Source organism: Chiloscyllium plagiosum, chromosome 4 (assembly GCF_004010195.1).
Source record: "Chiloscyllium plagiosum isolate BGI_BamShark_2017 chromosome 4, ASM401019v2, whole genome shotgun sequence".
NCBI lineage: Eukaryota > Metazoa > Chordata > Chondrichthyes > Orectolobiformes > Hemiscylliidae > Chiloscyllium > Chiloscyllium plagiosum.
Window position 1 is genome coordinate 30518769 of NC_057713.1, and position 17206 is coordinate 30535974.

Below are 17206 nucleotides of genomic sequence, written 5' to 3' on the forward strand. Positions count from 1 at the left end.
TGTATGGAATGAGCTGCAGAGGAAGTGCTGGAGGCTAGTACAATTGCAACACTTAAAAGGCATCTGGACAGGTATATGAATAGGAAGGGTTTGGAGGGATATGGGCCGGGTGCTGGCAGGTGGGACTAGATTGGGTTGGGTAATCTGGTTGGCATGGGCGATTTGGACCGAAGGGCCTGTTCCCGTGCTGTACATCTTTATCACTCTATGACTCTAAGTGAATTGTTCCCTCAGAAAGTCAGTACCTTTAGAATGGGCTGAATGGCCTTCTTCTGTCACCAGTCTATGATTCTATAATTTTATAAAGTACAATAAAAACCTTTGGATTAAATCAACAAATGCCATTTTTCTTGTGTTCCCTTCAATCGCTCAACAGAAGACTATTCCTCTCAGGCTTAAATACTCATTGCGACCATGTGAGGGGGAAGTGTTTAGCTGTTTAGTTATGATCCAGCTAGTTTGAAATTTATCCATCATGCATTTGCAGATTTCTGAGAAAGGATTAGGAGTTCAAAGGCCTATTGAATAATCCCTTGACTTGTCCCATGGATTTGATCTATGACTACACAGACAGTCTGAAGTGGTTGAGTTTTTCTTTAGTTGACTGAATTTAATTGATATTCTTTTCTTATTTGGAGGTCATATCGTTGTTTAAAAGCTGTCATTCATTCAGTTCCTCACATGGTAAAATTTGGCCAATTTTGTGCATTGAGGAGGGCTCCATTTTGCTAGGATGTCCTTCAGCTGAATCCCTGTCAGATAGTGGCAAGAGGAGATCTCTGGGTTGGGGGAATTCTTTTGGTCCCTATGGAAATCTTCCAGTGAGGGAGCAGTTTCTTTCGCAGGTACTGAAGGGTGAAGCCAGAATCCAATGGCAAAGAGCTGAAGCATGGGCAGGAAAAGAATGAGCCTGAGACAGCAACTCAAGCCCATGTTGGTAGGTGATAACGAAAACATTCATTCAATTGTTAGAGACTGAGGTGGGCAATCTAGGCAGCATGGAATTTTCCTCAGCTTGAGAATCCTCAAGACGCAGTGGCTCATGTTGTTGTGTGGAACCAGCAACAGGAGAGTCAAGAACACCCCAGTTCTCCACTTTGTTTTCATGACTGTTCTACAAGTCTAGGTTTAAATCTAAAATCCATTTTGTGAATAATGGGTATAGGAAGTAAAGAGAAGAGTTCAGAACCACAAACCAACCATCCTTCCAGGATGTCCTACTTCCTGTCATCTGCAATTCTATTGATTCAAAATAGCAAACTCTATAGCAAAATGGTTCCTCTGGATTCAGGGTGTCAGCCAACATTCATCCATGGTGAGGGTTTGTTTTTTTAAGGTAAAATGGTTTATGTGTTAGTTATATGTTTGGTGCCAGACCAATAAAGCATCAGTGAGCTGTGTAGTTTAAAGGTTTTAAGGGTCTGAAATGCTGATGTGTGCATTAAGCCTTAGAAGATTTGAGTTATAAAGAAAGGCTGGATAGTCTGGGAACTGTTTCACTGGAGCAGAGGAGGTTGAGAGGCGATCCAATACAAGTTTATAAAATAATGAGAGGTATAGGTAGAATTAATGGTCATTACCTTTCAAGACTAGAGGGCACATTTTTAAGGTGAGTGGAGAGAGATTTTAAAAAGACGTTAAGAGACAAATCTTTTTACACAGAGGGTAGCTCACATGTGGAATGCATTTCCTGAGAAAGTGCTGGGTGCAGGTACAATTACAATATTTAAAAGACATTTGGATAGTTACATGAAGAGGAAAGATTTTGAGTGATATGGGACAGGAGCAGGCAGGTGAGACTAGTTTGGGATTATATTCGGCATGCATTGATTGGACCAAACGGTCTGTTTCCGTGCTGTATGACTCTATGACTCCATGACTCTAAATCACTATGATTCAAGTGTAGAACCAGTCTTGGATCTCAAAACAGTAAGAGATAACATTAAAGTCACCCTTATTATTTCGGTAACAGTCTATCATAGTGATGTGATCTGTACCTAGTTGCTGTCATGTAGTAAGCTACACTTTGATGAAGACAAGAAGCTCTTCTCATTAGACTGCAGGATGGTTTTCCTCTGGATCAATATGTTGAGGAACCAACCAGAGGACAGTCCATCCTAGATTGGGTATTGTGCAATGAGAAAGGAACAATTGGAAATCGAGCTGTGTGTGACCCTTTTTAAAACCCCCTCACACACATATATACCAACAGACAGACAAATGAAAAGCAGATAATTTATGGGTGGAGGGGAAAGTAAACTGGGAACCACAATCCTTTTCTTGCCAAAACTGTTTTTTGATCTCATTTCTTTAGATTCTTTCAATTCTTTGCAGGAGTTACAGGGCTATTAGTACACAACCTGCCCTTCCAGCAGTCAAAAGGTTTCTCTTTTTATTGTTTATGTCAACAGGGATGTTCAGCTCCTCAAGAACCAATCAGAATGTTGTCATTTGGCATCCATAACTTAAACTTTCAACTTAAATTAAAATAATATATATTCCTGTGAAAACTTTAGATGATTAGTTAGGATATAAGAAAAAGATACTATAAATATAAAATACATAGAGAATGACTAAAATGTTAATCAAGAGAAAAAAGTACTGCATGAGATGACGTAGGAACGTAAAAATGTATAGCAAGGGTTTCTTTTGATATTTAAAAAGGAAAAGACTAAATACACTGTGGTCCTCTGGAGAGAGTAAATGGGAATTAAAAGTAGTTAATAAGGAATTGGTGGATGAAACAAACTAATATTTTGCTTCTGTCTTTATTATCAGAACATACAAAATACATTCCAATAGTAGCTGTAAATCAGGTGGTAGAGGAGAAGGGGGATCTCAGTGAAATAACATTAACAAGGGGAGTAGGACCAAATAAAGTGATAGAGCTGTGGGTCTGATAAATCTTTGGGTCCAGATAGACTTTATCCCAGGATCTTAAAAGAGGTGGCTAATGAAATAGTAGATGCATTAGTGTAAATTTTCCAAAATTAGATTCAGGAAATGTTCTATCTGGAAAGTAGCAAATATAAGCCTTCTACACAAGAGTCAATGAGACAAAAACAGGAAATTAGGTCCTGGGGAAGGTGCTAGAATATGTCATTGAAGAGATTATAGCTGTGCACTTACAAAAACTCAAAATGATCAAGAATAGACAGCATGGTTTTGTCAAAGGGAAATCCTGTTCAATCAATTTATTGCATGTTTAGAAGGCATGAAAAGATTTGCTGATAAAAAGGGGACCTATCAATAGACAGATGGCATTTGACAAGGTGCCACATGAAAGATTATTGTAGTTAATTAGTCATGCCTGACAATTCTTCTAGACTTCTTTGAGGAAGTAATTAGCAGGTTAGACCAAGGAGAGCCAATGGATGTTATCCACCTGCACTTCAAGAAGGCCTTTGACAAGGTGCCGCACAGGAGGCTGCTGAGTAAGATAGGGGCCCATAGTGTTCGAGGCAAGATGCAAGCATGGATAGAAACTTGACTGTCTGGCATAAAGCAGAGAGTGGGATAAAAGAGTCCTTAGATAAGGATAAAGTTACCGGATGGCAGCCAGTAACATGTGGTGTTCCACAAGGCTTAGTGCTGGGACGACAACTTTTCATTTTCTATATTAACAAACTGAGGGCATGCTACCTAAGCTTTCAAACAATACAAAGATAGGTAAAGGGACAGGTAGCGTTGAGGATGCGGGGAGGCTGCAGAAAGATTTGGACAGGTTAGGTGAGTGGGCAAAGAAGTGATAAATTGAGTATAATGTGGAAAAGTGTGAGGTTATGCACTTTGAAAGGAAGCATAGAGGCAAAGACTATTTTCTAAATGGAGAGAAAATTCTGAAGTCTAAACTGCAGAGAGACTTGAGAGTTCTAGTCCAGGATTTTCTCAAAGTAAACTTACAGGTGGAGTCAATAGTAAGGAAACCAAATGCAATGGTGGCATCTATTTTGAGGTGGCATGGTGGCTCAGTGGTTAGCACTGCTGCCTCACAGCACCAGGCTCCCAGGTTCGATTCCAACCTTGGGCCACTGTCTATGTGGAGTTTGCACATTCTTCCCATGTCTACGTGGGTTTTCTCCGGGTGCTCCAGTTTCCTCCCACAGTCCAAAGATGTGCAGGTCAAGTGAATTGGCCATGCTAAATTGCCCATGGTGTTAGGTGCATTAGCCAGAGGGAAATGGGTCTGGGTGGGTTACTCTTCAGAGGGTCAGTGTGGACTTGTTGGGCCAAAGGGCCTGTTTCCACACTGTAGAGAATCTAATCTAAAAGCAGGGATATATTTCTAGGACTCTGATCAGGCTACATTTTGAGTATTGTGCAGAGTTTTGGGCCCCATATTTCAGGAAGGATGTACTGTCCTTGGAGCATGTTCAGAGGAGATTCATGAGAATGATCCCAAGAATGAAAAGCTTAACATATGAGCAATGTTTGAGGACTCTGGGTCTGTACTGAATGGAATTTAGAAGAATGAGGGGGAATCTAATTGAAACTTACAGAATACTGAATGGCCTGGACAGAGTACATGTTGGCATCTTGGTAGGAGAGACTAGGACTCAAGGGCACAGCCTTAGAGTAAAGAGAAAACCTTTTAGAACAGAGATAAGAAGAAACCTCTTCAGCCAGACAGTGGTGAATCTACAGAATTATTGACACAGAAGAATTGAAAACCAGGTCATTGAGTATATGTAAGACAGAGATAGATATGTTCTTGAGTATCAAGGGGATCAAGGGTTATGGGGAGAAAATGGGAGATTGGGGTTGAGAAACTATCAGCCTTGATTGAATGGGGGAGCAGCCTTGATGGGCTAAATGACCTAATTTCTGCTCCTACGTCTTATGATCTTAAAAAAAAACTTCTCATCCAAATGTGACATATAACATTAATTGAAGATTGGCTGGCAGAAAAGAGAAAGTGTGAATTAATAGATGAGGGGAGCAAAAGCATTGTAGCTATATTTGAAGATGATATCAGGTTAGGTTGATCTACTCTCAGCTTCAACTCCATTTTCATGCAAACTCATAATCCTCAACTCCGTAAAATTTCAGTAAGTTATCCATCTCCTCTTTCAATAATTTCAGTGATCAAGTCTGTATAGCTCTCTGGGCTTGAAAATTCCAGACACTCAATACTCTCCTGGAGAAGAAATCCTTTTGCATCTCAGTTTTAAATAAATGTCTTCTTATTCTGTAATTCATCCAATGGTTTGTGAATCGTACATTTGTGGAAACATTCTGTCAATATCAACACAATGAAGTCTCCTCAGAATCGTATATGGTTCAAAGATAAACAATGAAAGGAATTTAATATAAAAGTAAGTTAATTGTGCTTCAGTTTTATAGGACATGGTGGGACCACATCTTGAATACTACTTGTAGATTTAGAGTCATTACTTAAGGAAGAGTAAAAATGCATAGGAAGTAGTTGAGACAAGGTTTCCTAGAGAGATACCTGGAGTGAGTGGGTTTCTTATCAAGCTGGGTTGGGAGGCTGGGCTTGTTTCCACTGGCACTTAGACAAATGAGGGGTTATTTGATTGAAGTTTATAAGATCCTGAATGATCTTGGCAAGGTGGACAGGTTTGTTACTCTCGAGAATGTGGTGCTGGAAAAGCACAGTAGGTCAGGCAGCATCCGAGGAGCAGGAAAATCAATATTTTGGGCAAAAACACTTCATCAGGTTTCCAGCACCACACTCTCAACTCTAATCTCCAGCATCTGCAGTGCTCACTTTCACCTAGATTTGTTACTCTTATGAGTGACTCCAGAACTAAGAGGATATCATTTCCATTTCTGATGATTTGTAACTTCAGGTTATTAATGAGTAATTCTGCATTTGCTTGATTTCAGGACTGATTGCATTGAGGAAAAGTCAGGCTGTGATTGGTGTACACGTGTCTTTATCATGTGACTGCAAGTAAGGTACATGGGTGCAATGTGACTGAACGTTGCTCCTGAGGAAATGCCTGGTAGCTCTAGCCATTTTGCTTCTTCCTCTTCTAAGGAAACTCTGCGCTGTGTGCCTTGATTCACCTGAAGGTGCAAGCCTTGCTGCTGTTCAACATTGTGCAGAGCACAGCTCACTATGATCAGTTTGGAAACTCTGGTTTCTGCATACTGAAGGGTGCCTCCATATTCATCAAGTCATCAGCATAACAATTGCTTGCTGAATGTCACATTGTCAAATGGTTTTGATTATGGAAATTCTGGTTCTCAATTTCTCAGGTGCCAAGAGATGTGATTTAACTGGGCTTCACTGGTCTCCACATAGCCAGATAACATGAAGAGTTCAGGGAGAGCTGACTAATGCTGGACAGAAACATATTGGCAGCTTCATGGGGATATTATGGAAAGCTGCATAATCATCTTTTTTTTCTGGGTTCACTCCAGTAATGAGTTGAAGTAATGGAGGACCTTTTAATTTAGTAATGTTCCTGTGATCTGAGAGATTTGAGATGCCTTAGTGAGTGCTGCTGATGGTACTTTGTGCCTATGGTAAGCCAGCCAGAGGTGCAAATCCAAGTGCCTGTTCATTCCAGCTTGCATCATTGATAGCGAAATATGTATAACTGCTGGCCTTGGAAAACATGATATATTACTCACCTCTTTGAAACATTTGTGGGCAGACAAAAAAACTGCAGATTCTTGGAAGAAACTAAGATAGACATTGAAGGCAATGGTTGCTCTGACAGATAATAGCACATAAAACATGAGGTAGCTTCACACAGGCTTTAAATGACCATCATATGAGACTCTGAGTGTCCAGAAACACTGGTGTTCTGGAATGTCAAACCCTCTCATTCGCTGCCTGTAACCTTGTGATGCAATTAAGGTCCTGTGAGCTGCACTTCTCTGCTCATTGTTATGGGGCCAAAGGTCTGTGAGGAGTCGCCTGTTCCTATTGAAGCTGGTGCGATTGGTGGTGCTCCTGTTGTTGGTCCAATCAGACATCCAGGCTAAAATGGCACACATATACACATTGACCCGACACATCACTGAGTGGCAATAAGTTATACAAACCTTCTAACCAATGAAAGTAAGCTCCAAAAGACTAACTATATGGAAAGGAGTTAAAGTAAACATTCAGAACAAATACTGTGAACAGAAGTATTCTGTACAAAGAGGCAAGAAAGCCTCAATGAGATTTCAGCATATGTGAGAATCTTTACCGAGCATTTCTTTAACCCTCTCAAATACTGTTATCGTTTTGCTTTGCTCTCACTGGCAAGTTCCAGGAAGCCCACATACTCTTGATTGAAGTTGAAATTCCCTTTTGTAGAAAGCTCCTACTGACTTATTCAAATATTTAAATTTGCAAGCCATCTCCTCCAAGGGTCCGTGTAGCTGACCAAGGTGTAGTTAAATGTGAAATCTGCAAACTTGGTGCCATCTCCCTGATGTGCTGTCAAATTCAATGCTTTTACCACCTTCCAACCCAAACTCCTTCTGTCTTGAAAGTTAAAACTCCCCTTCGATGTTTTGTTTAATTTAGAAAGTAATATAATTTTATGAACTTACCTCTCCCATAATGCAAACATATTTGAAGACTATCAGAGGATTCAATGTCATTTCAGAGGCTGACCTAGAGGCCTACAGTTTAATAACATACGCTTTGGCAAAAGTCCAAGGCCTAATTCACAAACTGCTGGATTTGCATTCTGTCTACAATATTAATACCATCAGTTATCTACTTCTAAAGCTCACTGCTAGGGCACAGACAACGAGGACCTTTTAATGGTTTACCCCAGGCCCCCACTCTGATCTGAGTGCCATCACCATTTCCCCTTTGAAATTAGTATTGTAAAAAAAAACAAACAGAGAACAATAAGTGAAATAATGTAGATGGATATCTTTGCACAGTGCAGGTCAAATTGTATGACACCAGGTCTTGTGTGTATGTTTTAATTTATGCTCATGGATTTTCAATTTATTCCAAACACATGCAGCATTCTGCCTGTGGAGGACAGCTACTGTGATGAGAAGAATGTATCCATATTTAATCAACAACCTGTGATCTACATGCTTGGCTGGACATTTTAGGACCTGGCTGGAATCAAATTAAATTATCTTGTGCTAGGGTTGTGTGTTCTGTAACCAGAATGTAGGTAATGGTGTCTTCACGTCAGTGATGTGACCAAGTTCGAACTGTGCAAAAGTCCAATGCTTCTTGCCCACAGAAAAGACAGTAGAGGAAACAAATTACAGAGGAAGGCACAGAGTCTAACAGGGTTTTAAAGTGTGCATTCCATGTTTATCAAGAAACCCTGCAATCTGAATACTGTGTGTGATTAAAAGGTAGGAAATGTTGTAATTGAGTTAATTGAGGCATTGCGTCAATTAGATTCAAAGGAAGGAATTGCACATTGGCTGACCTTGAACTTACCCCAGCAACAAGATTATTATAATTAATACACATAAGCTACACTTAAACTGTTTTTTTAAAATGTGTTCTATAGGACAAATGTATTAATCTGACAAATTAGCAAGGAGATCTTACAGACTGGGAGTTTCCCAGTGCCATGTAGCAGATTTGGAGCCAGGTAGTGTGATAATTTAGAACACAGCACATTGATCTCCCATGTATTCTTGGTGTGACTTTCCCAGGACAGTCAAATCTGCTTCCCACTCATGAGAGGTGGTCTGGCAGTTAAAATAATTAAAGCCCTGTACAGAGCGAGTCAAAATTAGTCAGCATCACATAGGCCAACAACAGTAGACAAACAGAAGACAGGGAGAACACAGCAAGCCAAGCAGTATCAAGAGATGGAGAAGTCAATGTTTCAGATATAACCCTCCTTCAAGAGGGGGAACTACAAATAAAAAGAGAGAGGGTGAGGGTGTGGTTTGGGGTGGGGAGAGTAGAAGAACGGTGCGGTAGTAGACACAGGTAGTGGGTACTACGTGGTTGGTTGATGGGAGAGATGAGTCCAGTTGCCATCACATATGCCAACCACTGCCTTGGAGCTCGACAATGCTTTGGAAGCAGATTCACACTTGGACATCTGATCAGTGGAACAACTGATGCCTTTTAATCATTTACCAGCAGTAAATGTCTATGTCCAAGTATCCCCAATCAAGAGGTATGCTATTTCAAGCAGCTCACAGAGACTGATGTCTCACTTATTATTGTAAGTACTTGTAGTAATCCTATTCTACTGAAGGTGACTCCACCATGATGCTGATGCTGCTGTTGTGTCCCCATCAAACTCTTGTGGTCAGGTGTCCAGCAAGAGAAATGGCTATGAGACTGGTTAAGAGCCACAGACAAGCATACTGGGAACTTTTGTCAAGCTAGGTTAACCTCTGACCTTGGTTAAATGGCAGTGAGGACATGTTGGGACCTATCCTGTGAGTTGTGACTTGCAGTTTCCTGTGTTGACCAAATAAGAGAGGTGAGAGTGGTGCTGGAAAAGCACAGCAGGTCAGGCAGCATCTGAGAAACAGGAAAATCGATGTTTCGGGCAAAAGCCCTTCATCAGGAATACAGGCAGGAAGTCTTCAGGGTGGAGAGATAAATGGGGGGAGCTGGGGAGAAGGTAGCAAAGAGTACAATAGGTGAATGGGGATGGGAATGGAGGTGATAGGTCAGAGGTGAGGGTGGAACGGAGAGGTGGGAAGGGAGATTGGCCGGTAGGACAGATCATGAGGACAGGGCTGAGCTGAAAGGTTGGAACTGGGGTAAGGTGGGGGGAGGGGAAATGAGGAAACTGGTGAAGTCCACATTGATGCCCTGGGGTTGAAGTGTTCTGAGGCGGAAGATGCGGCGTTCTTCCTCCAGGCGTTGGGTGGTGAGGGAGTGACGGTGGAAGAGGCCCAGGACCTGCATGTCCTCGGCAGAGTGGGAGGGAGAAGTTGAAATGTTGGGCCACGGGGCGGTTTAGCTATTTAGGTAGGTGGTGGCGGCATAATGGATAAGTCATTAGATTAGTAAACTAGAGCCTCTTGATAATGTCCTGGGGTCATAAGTTCAAATCCCATAATGGCAAATGGTGAAATTTGAATCCAATAGAAGAAATAAAGTATTGGAATTAAAAGCTAGCTTACTGGTGATCATGTAACCACTTTTTAATTACATCTGGTTCACAAATGTCCTTTGGGAAAGGAAATCTGCCTCTGTCCTCCATGTGACTTCAGATCAACAGTTGAGTCTTAAACTACTTCTGAAATGGCCCAGCAAGCCACTCAGTCAAAGATAATTGACAATGGGTGGCAAATGCTGGCCTATCAAATTATGCCAACATCCCATAAATGATAAAGAACAAACGTTGTTAATTCTCTGATCCACTCACCCATCAGGTTTTGCCCAGTTTATGGGATATTTGTATCCGAGCTATGAAGCAGAATGGGTCAACAGTTTGAATCCTGATGAAGGTCACCATCTGAAATAAAAATGTAACTTCCTTTAAGTGGCACTGGTCAACATATGTTCATAGAACTCCTGAAATTTCTATTTAATTTCACATTTGTGGCATTTTCGTTAGGCAGAATTTAATCCCCTCTCTTGAGCTGACTGTGGTGGCACACAGACTTTTCCTGCTGGCAAATCAACTGGGAAGATGGCAGATAGGTGGACTTCACCACTTTCCTGTTTCTACCCCAAAGAAGACTCAGATCCAAATGAGGACTACTAAAGTAGTCCAACTTGGGGGCCTTATTCCACAACCACTCATCCAGTGGGCAGAGAGAGGATTCACCAAATTGCAAACCAAAAGGTCAGACACTGTTAGGTTTCTGTAAAGGGATTCCTTATTCAAAGGCACTCAGTTCTTACTCTAGCGAGTCGCCATTGGAGGTTGGGGGTATGATTGGTGCTGCTGAGACCCAGCTCCTTGCCCTTGCAGCCCACAGTGCTGCTATTTAGAAAGATGGTGCCACCATCCCCTTCAAATGTACAAGACTACAGGGCTTTCTAAGTTTGTGTGGGCGAGAAAGATCAATTCCTGGTCTACCTAGAAGAGTCCCATGTGTGCTTTTGTGGTAAATAATGGACTTTCAAAGATGATGTAGCTGCAAGGAAAGTTGGTATTTCAGCAGATATCCAGTGAGTAGCAAATTGTTGAGAAACAATTGCAGGTGGAATTGGATGTGAGGGTTACTATGAGGTGGGTTCGTTAGTTAATGAGACATATTTAGTAAGATACAGTGAGAAATCTCTAAATAAACTCAATGGGACTCATAATAGGCTAAAACTAAACAAAACAACATAAAAAAACTAAGTGTACAGAAAAAAATAGTCATGGTAAACAAAATTCTAAAGATCAGAAGTCCAGATTTTACAAAAAATCTAATCCTATGTCTCAATCCTGTGGGTATTCAGGACAAAATGCCTTAGTCATTGTTTTGAGAATTTGGGCATCTCACCAAAGCGTCCTATATTTGTGGATAATGGGAAACAGGCATTCAAATGATGCTGTCCAGAAAAAAATTTAGACTTCAGTTTAGAACATTGATCAGGTTCAGTTAGTAACAACTCAGAGGATAGAATCAAATCTACAGAAGGTAACTAACTATATAAGTTTTCAAAGAGCAAGATTTCCTATTGGCTTTCAAAATACAAGTAATTTGGACTATAAGGCAGGATTTGGAATTAGAAGGAACAGTCTGGATACACCTAAATACTATACCGAAACAATAAGTCTTTCTGTGCTGAATTGAATCCTAACAAATGTAATAAGCCCCAAATTCTGAAAGGCAGACAGACGAAAATAACATTTTTTCATCTTCTTCCTACACAAGCCAACTTATAGCCTCAACCAACACTCGCACAGGAGTTCTGAGGAAGGTCACCAGACCCAAAACTTTCAACTCTGATTTCTCTCCACAGATACTGCCAGACCTGCTGAGCTTTTCCATCAATCTCAGTTTTTGTTTCCAACTTATAGACTCTCAGATTGTGGATGCCAATTAATGCCGATAAGGAAAAGTAAATGTGGCTTAGTGGTTGGCATCTCCTAGGCACCAAATTAAGATTAATGAAATTTAATTTGTAATGAAATCCTTGGGAGCACTTAACTAATTGTAACTTCACTTCTAACGTTGCAACAATTGCTGCTAAAACTGAAATTGGTGATTTGGTAATGGGGATAAAAAAGCATTCAGGATTTAACCCCTATTTGCTCTAATTGTGTGTATCTGAACAGGTTGATTTTAGAAAAAAATAAAGATTGCAACTCCCATAGAGCATTGACAGTGAAGACACTTTTCAATCTGTCAGTGAAACACTGACCTTTCCATGACCTACTGGATGTGCTGATCCAGGAATGTGTCAGCAAAATAGCACAATGACAGTATCCTGCTGGAGCTTGGAATTGGTTGAGTGTCAAATTCCCAGATTTGTCTGCAGTTTGCCACATTGCACACAACAGAAAGATTTCTGAAAAATCCTCCCTGCCTGTATTATTTCTTGCTAAGAACACCCAATTACTCTTTTTTTTAAAAAAAGTATTCATTCTTTAGCTATTGGTCTTGTTGGCTAGTCCAGCATTTATTGTCTATTATAATTGCACATTATTTTCTATTATAATTAGGAATCACCCATACTGCTCGAGTCTGGAATTATATGTAGACCACAGTGGGTAAGCATAGCAGCTTTCTTTTCCTAAAGGGCATGAGTGACCAGATTGTTATTACAACAATCAATATGGCCACAATTATTCTGCTTTCTGTTCCAAATCTTTTATTATTGAATTCAGATTTCATCATCTGTCAAACCATTTTCCAGGACATGGGATCTGGACTACTAGCCCAGTGACATTACCCAGGAGACAGTGAGGTCAGCAGATGCTGGAGATCAGAGTTGAGGGTGTGTTGCTGAAAAAGCACAGCAGGGCCGGCAGCATCTGAGGAGCAGGACAGTTGACGTTTTGGGCCGGAGCCCTTCATCAGGAATGAGGCCTGATGACATTACCTGCCTCCTTTCAATGTTTTTGTTGCCTCTTCATGCTGTTATTCAGTTGGTCAAATGTTGCAAATTTCCATTGTCATTCAAATTATACACTTTTCTTGACAATTCCTATTGAAAAAGACCAGATTGCTATTTGAAGAATGATGTTAAGATTCTTTAAAATGTGGTGTGATGGCGATGGTGCAGGCAAAACTATCTTCTGAGGCACTCCCAATTTTCTAAGTAATTTAGCGGGAACTCCTGAAATTTCTATTTAATTTCACATTTGTGGCATTTTCGTTGGGCAGAATTTAATCCCCTCTCTTGAGCTGAGTGTGGAGGCACACAGACTTTTCCTGAAACATTGGAATACACATTTGCCCTCCTGCCGAGCTCCAGCAGAGAACGAGCACTTCTGAATACTACTTGGCTTAAAAGTGCTTGAATATTGAGTGCCTTTTAGAAGGAAGTTCCAATTTGTATATTTTCGCTTTACTGATGGTAATACCATTTCTTAGAAAGAACAATTTATGAAAAGGCTTCCAGCTTAATAACCATCAAATCTCTTTAAAACAAAATGTCAGTGCAAATAAAATTTTAGTCATTGGTACTGGATGGGGCCAGTGAATGCAGCGAGTCTCCATTAATGAGATGCATTCAATGAATTCACGTCAGATTTAATTTCCCAGTCATTATGTCATAATCAGTGTAAATGATCAATGAAAGAGAAATTATAATCAGGAGAATATTAACCCAACACAAGTAAAATGATAAGATCCTTGTACTTGCTCTTGCATCCACTGGTAATAGCTAGATTATTAGCAGCTAAGAGCAATACTATTAAAATAATGACTTTGGTAATCCAAAAAATGAAGTATGGGGAGATTGAATTGTGGGATGTGGGATTAGCTACACGATTCCTCAAAGAGATCTGAAACAGGCCTCAGGAACAAATATTGGAAGTTCAGATAAAAAAGACAGAATGATGACTGCACAGGAGAAAGCCATTCAGCCCATCGTGTTGTCACTAACTTTATAGTTAAACAATGGACCTTGTGTCAATCATCTGCCTTCTCCCATGACCTTGCCCATTCTTCTTTCCATGGAACAATCCAGTTCCCTCTTGACTGAACCTTCTCCCAGCATACACTCAGGCAGCACATTCCAGATTCTCACTCACTGATTGATAAAGTTCTTCCCTGCTGCCTCCACTGTTTTGTTCACTAGTTACTTTAACATCTGTGTCCTATTTTTATTGATCATTTCACCAATGGGAACAGCTTGTTCCTATCTCAGTTATTCAGCACATCAGGACGTTAGCGAGGTGCCAACTCGTATCACATTCATCTCGACTCTATCTGGAGAATGCAAGATTTTGACCATCATCTCTCTGTGCTCTTCTTATTAAAATGAATGACTTCACACTTCATTGAAATGAATTTCATTTGCCAATTCTCCACTAAGTTGCACATGTCTTTTTGGAGTTGTTTTTGTATTCTTTCAAGGATTAAGGCTTTGCTGGCAAAGCCAACATTTGAGCCCATCTCTAATTGACACAAAGGCGAGGCTGCTAGACCATTTCAAGGGCAGTTAAGAGTCCGAATCTACATTATTCTGATCACAGATCACATGTTCCCAAGGACCATGTCACCTTGACTGCAGTTAGATGAAGAAACCTAAGGAGTCCTGCTCCACCAGTACCTTTCCACTTATTTATAAATTCAGCATATCATGAGCAAGAAATTCAGGCAGGCAGGCAGGCAATGTGTGTTCAGAAGTCCAAAACAGATCATGGTTGAGTCGATCTTGAGTTGGTTTGCAGATTGAGTGCATGAACCTGGCAACAGAACATATTGCTTATGCATCATAACAGCTATTTCAGAGCCTTGGTTTGCAACTGCCAGAGGGATGAGCTGTTAATGCCATCGTCAGGTTTCTCAGATGGCCAGAATTCTTACAGTCATTGCTGAAAGCTACCAGAAGAAAGGGAGGACTGCAGATGCTGGAGATCAGAATCAAGAGTGTGGTGCTGGAAAAGCACACTGGTTAGGCAGCATCCAAGGAGCAGGAGAATCAATGTTTTGACCATAAGCTCTTCATCCTGATGAAGAGTTTATGCTTGAAACATTGAAAGCTACCTCCCAAAACATAGTTACAAAAACATCAATTCCCCTAATATCGTCTTGAAAGGGGCCCTCTTATTCTTAAACTACGTCCCCTTGTTCTAGTTTCCACCACAACAAGAAACATTCTACAGTATCCACCGTATCTTGTCCTCACAGGATTTAATTATTTCAATAATATCACTTCTCAATCTTCTAAACTCCAATGCAAATAGACCCAACCCATTCACATAAGAATAATTCCCTTATCCTAGCAATGAGTCAAGTGAACCTTCTCTGAAATGCTTCTAATACATTTACATCCTTTTTTAAGAATGGAGACCAAATTTATTCACGGTACTCCAGACATGGTCTCACCAAGACACTGTACAGTCACAATAAAACTTTCGTATATTAATCAACTGTGTTCCAAGTAAGTGAGTAAATAGAGGGTATGCAGAGTTAGTGGTGTTGGTGGTTGGATGGGTGACAGTAAATGAGGGACAATGTTGTAGGTAAAATCAAAACATAGAAACAAAAAAAATTCACCTAATCTCTATCTTGAAAGGGGGAACCTCTTATTCTGAAACTATGTTACCTTGTTCTAGTCTCCGCAACACTATCTGCAGGTAAATGTGAAAGTGATAGAGCATAATGTTTGGTGGGAGGTGGAAACAATAGCAGTAATACAGTGAGTGTAAATTATTGGAGAGAAATGTGGCACTTACACTGATGGAATGGAAAAGGTAATTGACCTTCTTCCTGTAATGTTGGGCATTTTGCCAGATGCCTGAGACTGCAGTAATAGAGGTGGCAATCTTAGACCAGGCTGGTATGGGTGTATCATGGCATCTACAGGTGGTCCTGGGAAGAAGAAGCCCTAAGCCTGCACCACCCTATCCAGCAGGACCTTCAGGTACCAACCCACAAAACAGTGTGCCAATTTCACCTGCATCTGTGCTTTGTCTAGGCAAATGTCAGAATATGTATAGGGCAGCTCCAGATCAGCAATGCTCATTTAGGCGCAAAACAGACTTTTAAAAATAGAAAGGGCAATGGCAAGAGTTGCCAGTTAATTCCAAAATATTTGCTGAGAGACTAGTTGTTCTGGGAATGGCATATTGTAAGATGGGGCTGAAATTTGACATGAAAGAAGCCATGGGGCAAGATAGGTAGTTAATGAGATGAGTTTGGTAAGAAACGGTGAAAAAACTAGCTAGGCCTCACAGCAAAATCCCCTTGATAAAGCTTGTTACAACTTGCACTGATCCATAAAAAAGTAGGATTCAGCCAAGAGTTTCCAATGGCACTCCTTGCAGCATATTGTCTGCTGTATTGTCTTGACAATACCAATAATGATAGCCAAAGACAGATTGGCATAGGTCAGCAATCATAATATAAAATATGCATGCTGACCAGGGCAATTTATCGTAGACATATTTGAGTGCATCCTTGAGTGAATTTCCAAATCAATGTGTGTGATATGTTTGGCAGTGGTTGATTGCATCATTACTTGTCTTTTCTCCTGGTACATTTATTTCAATGTGCAAAGTGAAAGGACATTGTATCTTTACAAATATCCAATTTTGCAGACAATTAGTGCTGTTCCTGCATCTGTGCGTATTTAATCTGAATGCTTCCACAGTGTAACCTATGGGTTGGTCTAAACGATCTATTTGGAACACTTCTATTGTATCCATGATCTAATTTCCATCCAACTTTCTGAAGAGGTAGCAAACAGCTGTAATAAATTCTCTGCTGAAGAGTCGCCAGAATTGAAATGTTAACTCTGCTTTTTCTTCTCCTCCCTTAGCTCTCCCATTCCATTTGTCATACACTCCTCAACTTTAGCTTTCATTTCACTTATTTAATTTTGGTCTGGGTGAAAATAGCCACAATGTCAACAATGATATATGAAGAGAGATTGATCGGTTAGAACTCTATTCACGAGAGTTTATATGAATAAGGGGGAAAGTGAGGTCTGCAGATGCTGGAGATCATAGATGGAAATGTGTTGCTGGAAAAGCGCAGCAGGTCAGGCAGCATCTAGGGAACAGGAGAATCGACGTTTCGGGCATTAGCCCTTCTTCAGGAATGAGGAAAGTTGGTCCAGCAGGCTAAGATAATCCATATTCCCTATCTTTTATCTTAGCCTGCTGGACCAACTTTCCTCATTCCTGAAGAAGGGCTAATGCCCGAAACGTCGATTCTCCTGTTCCCT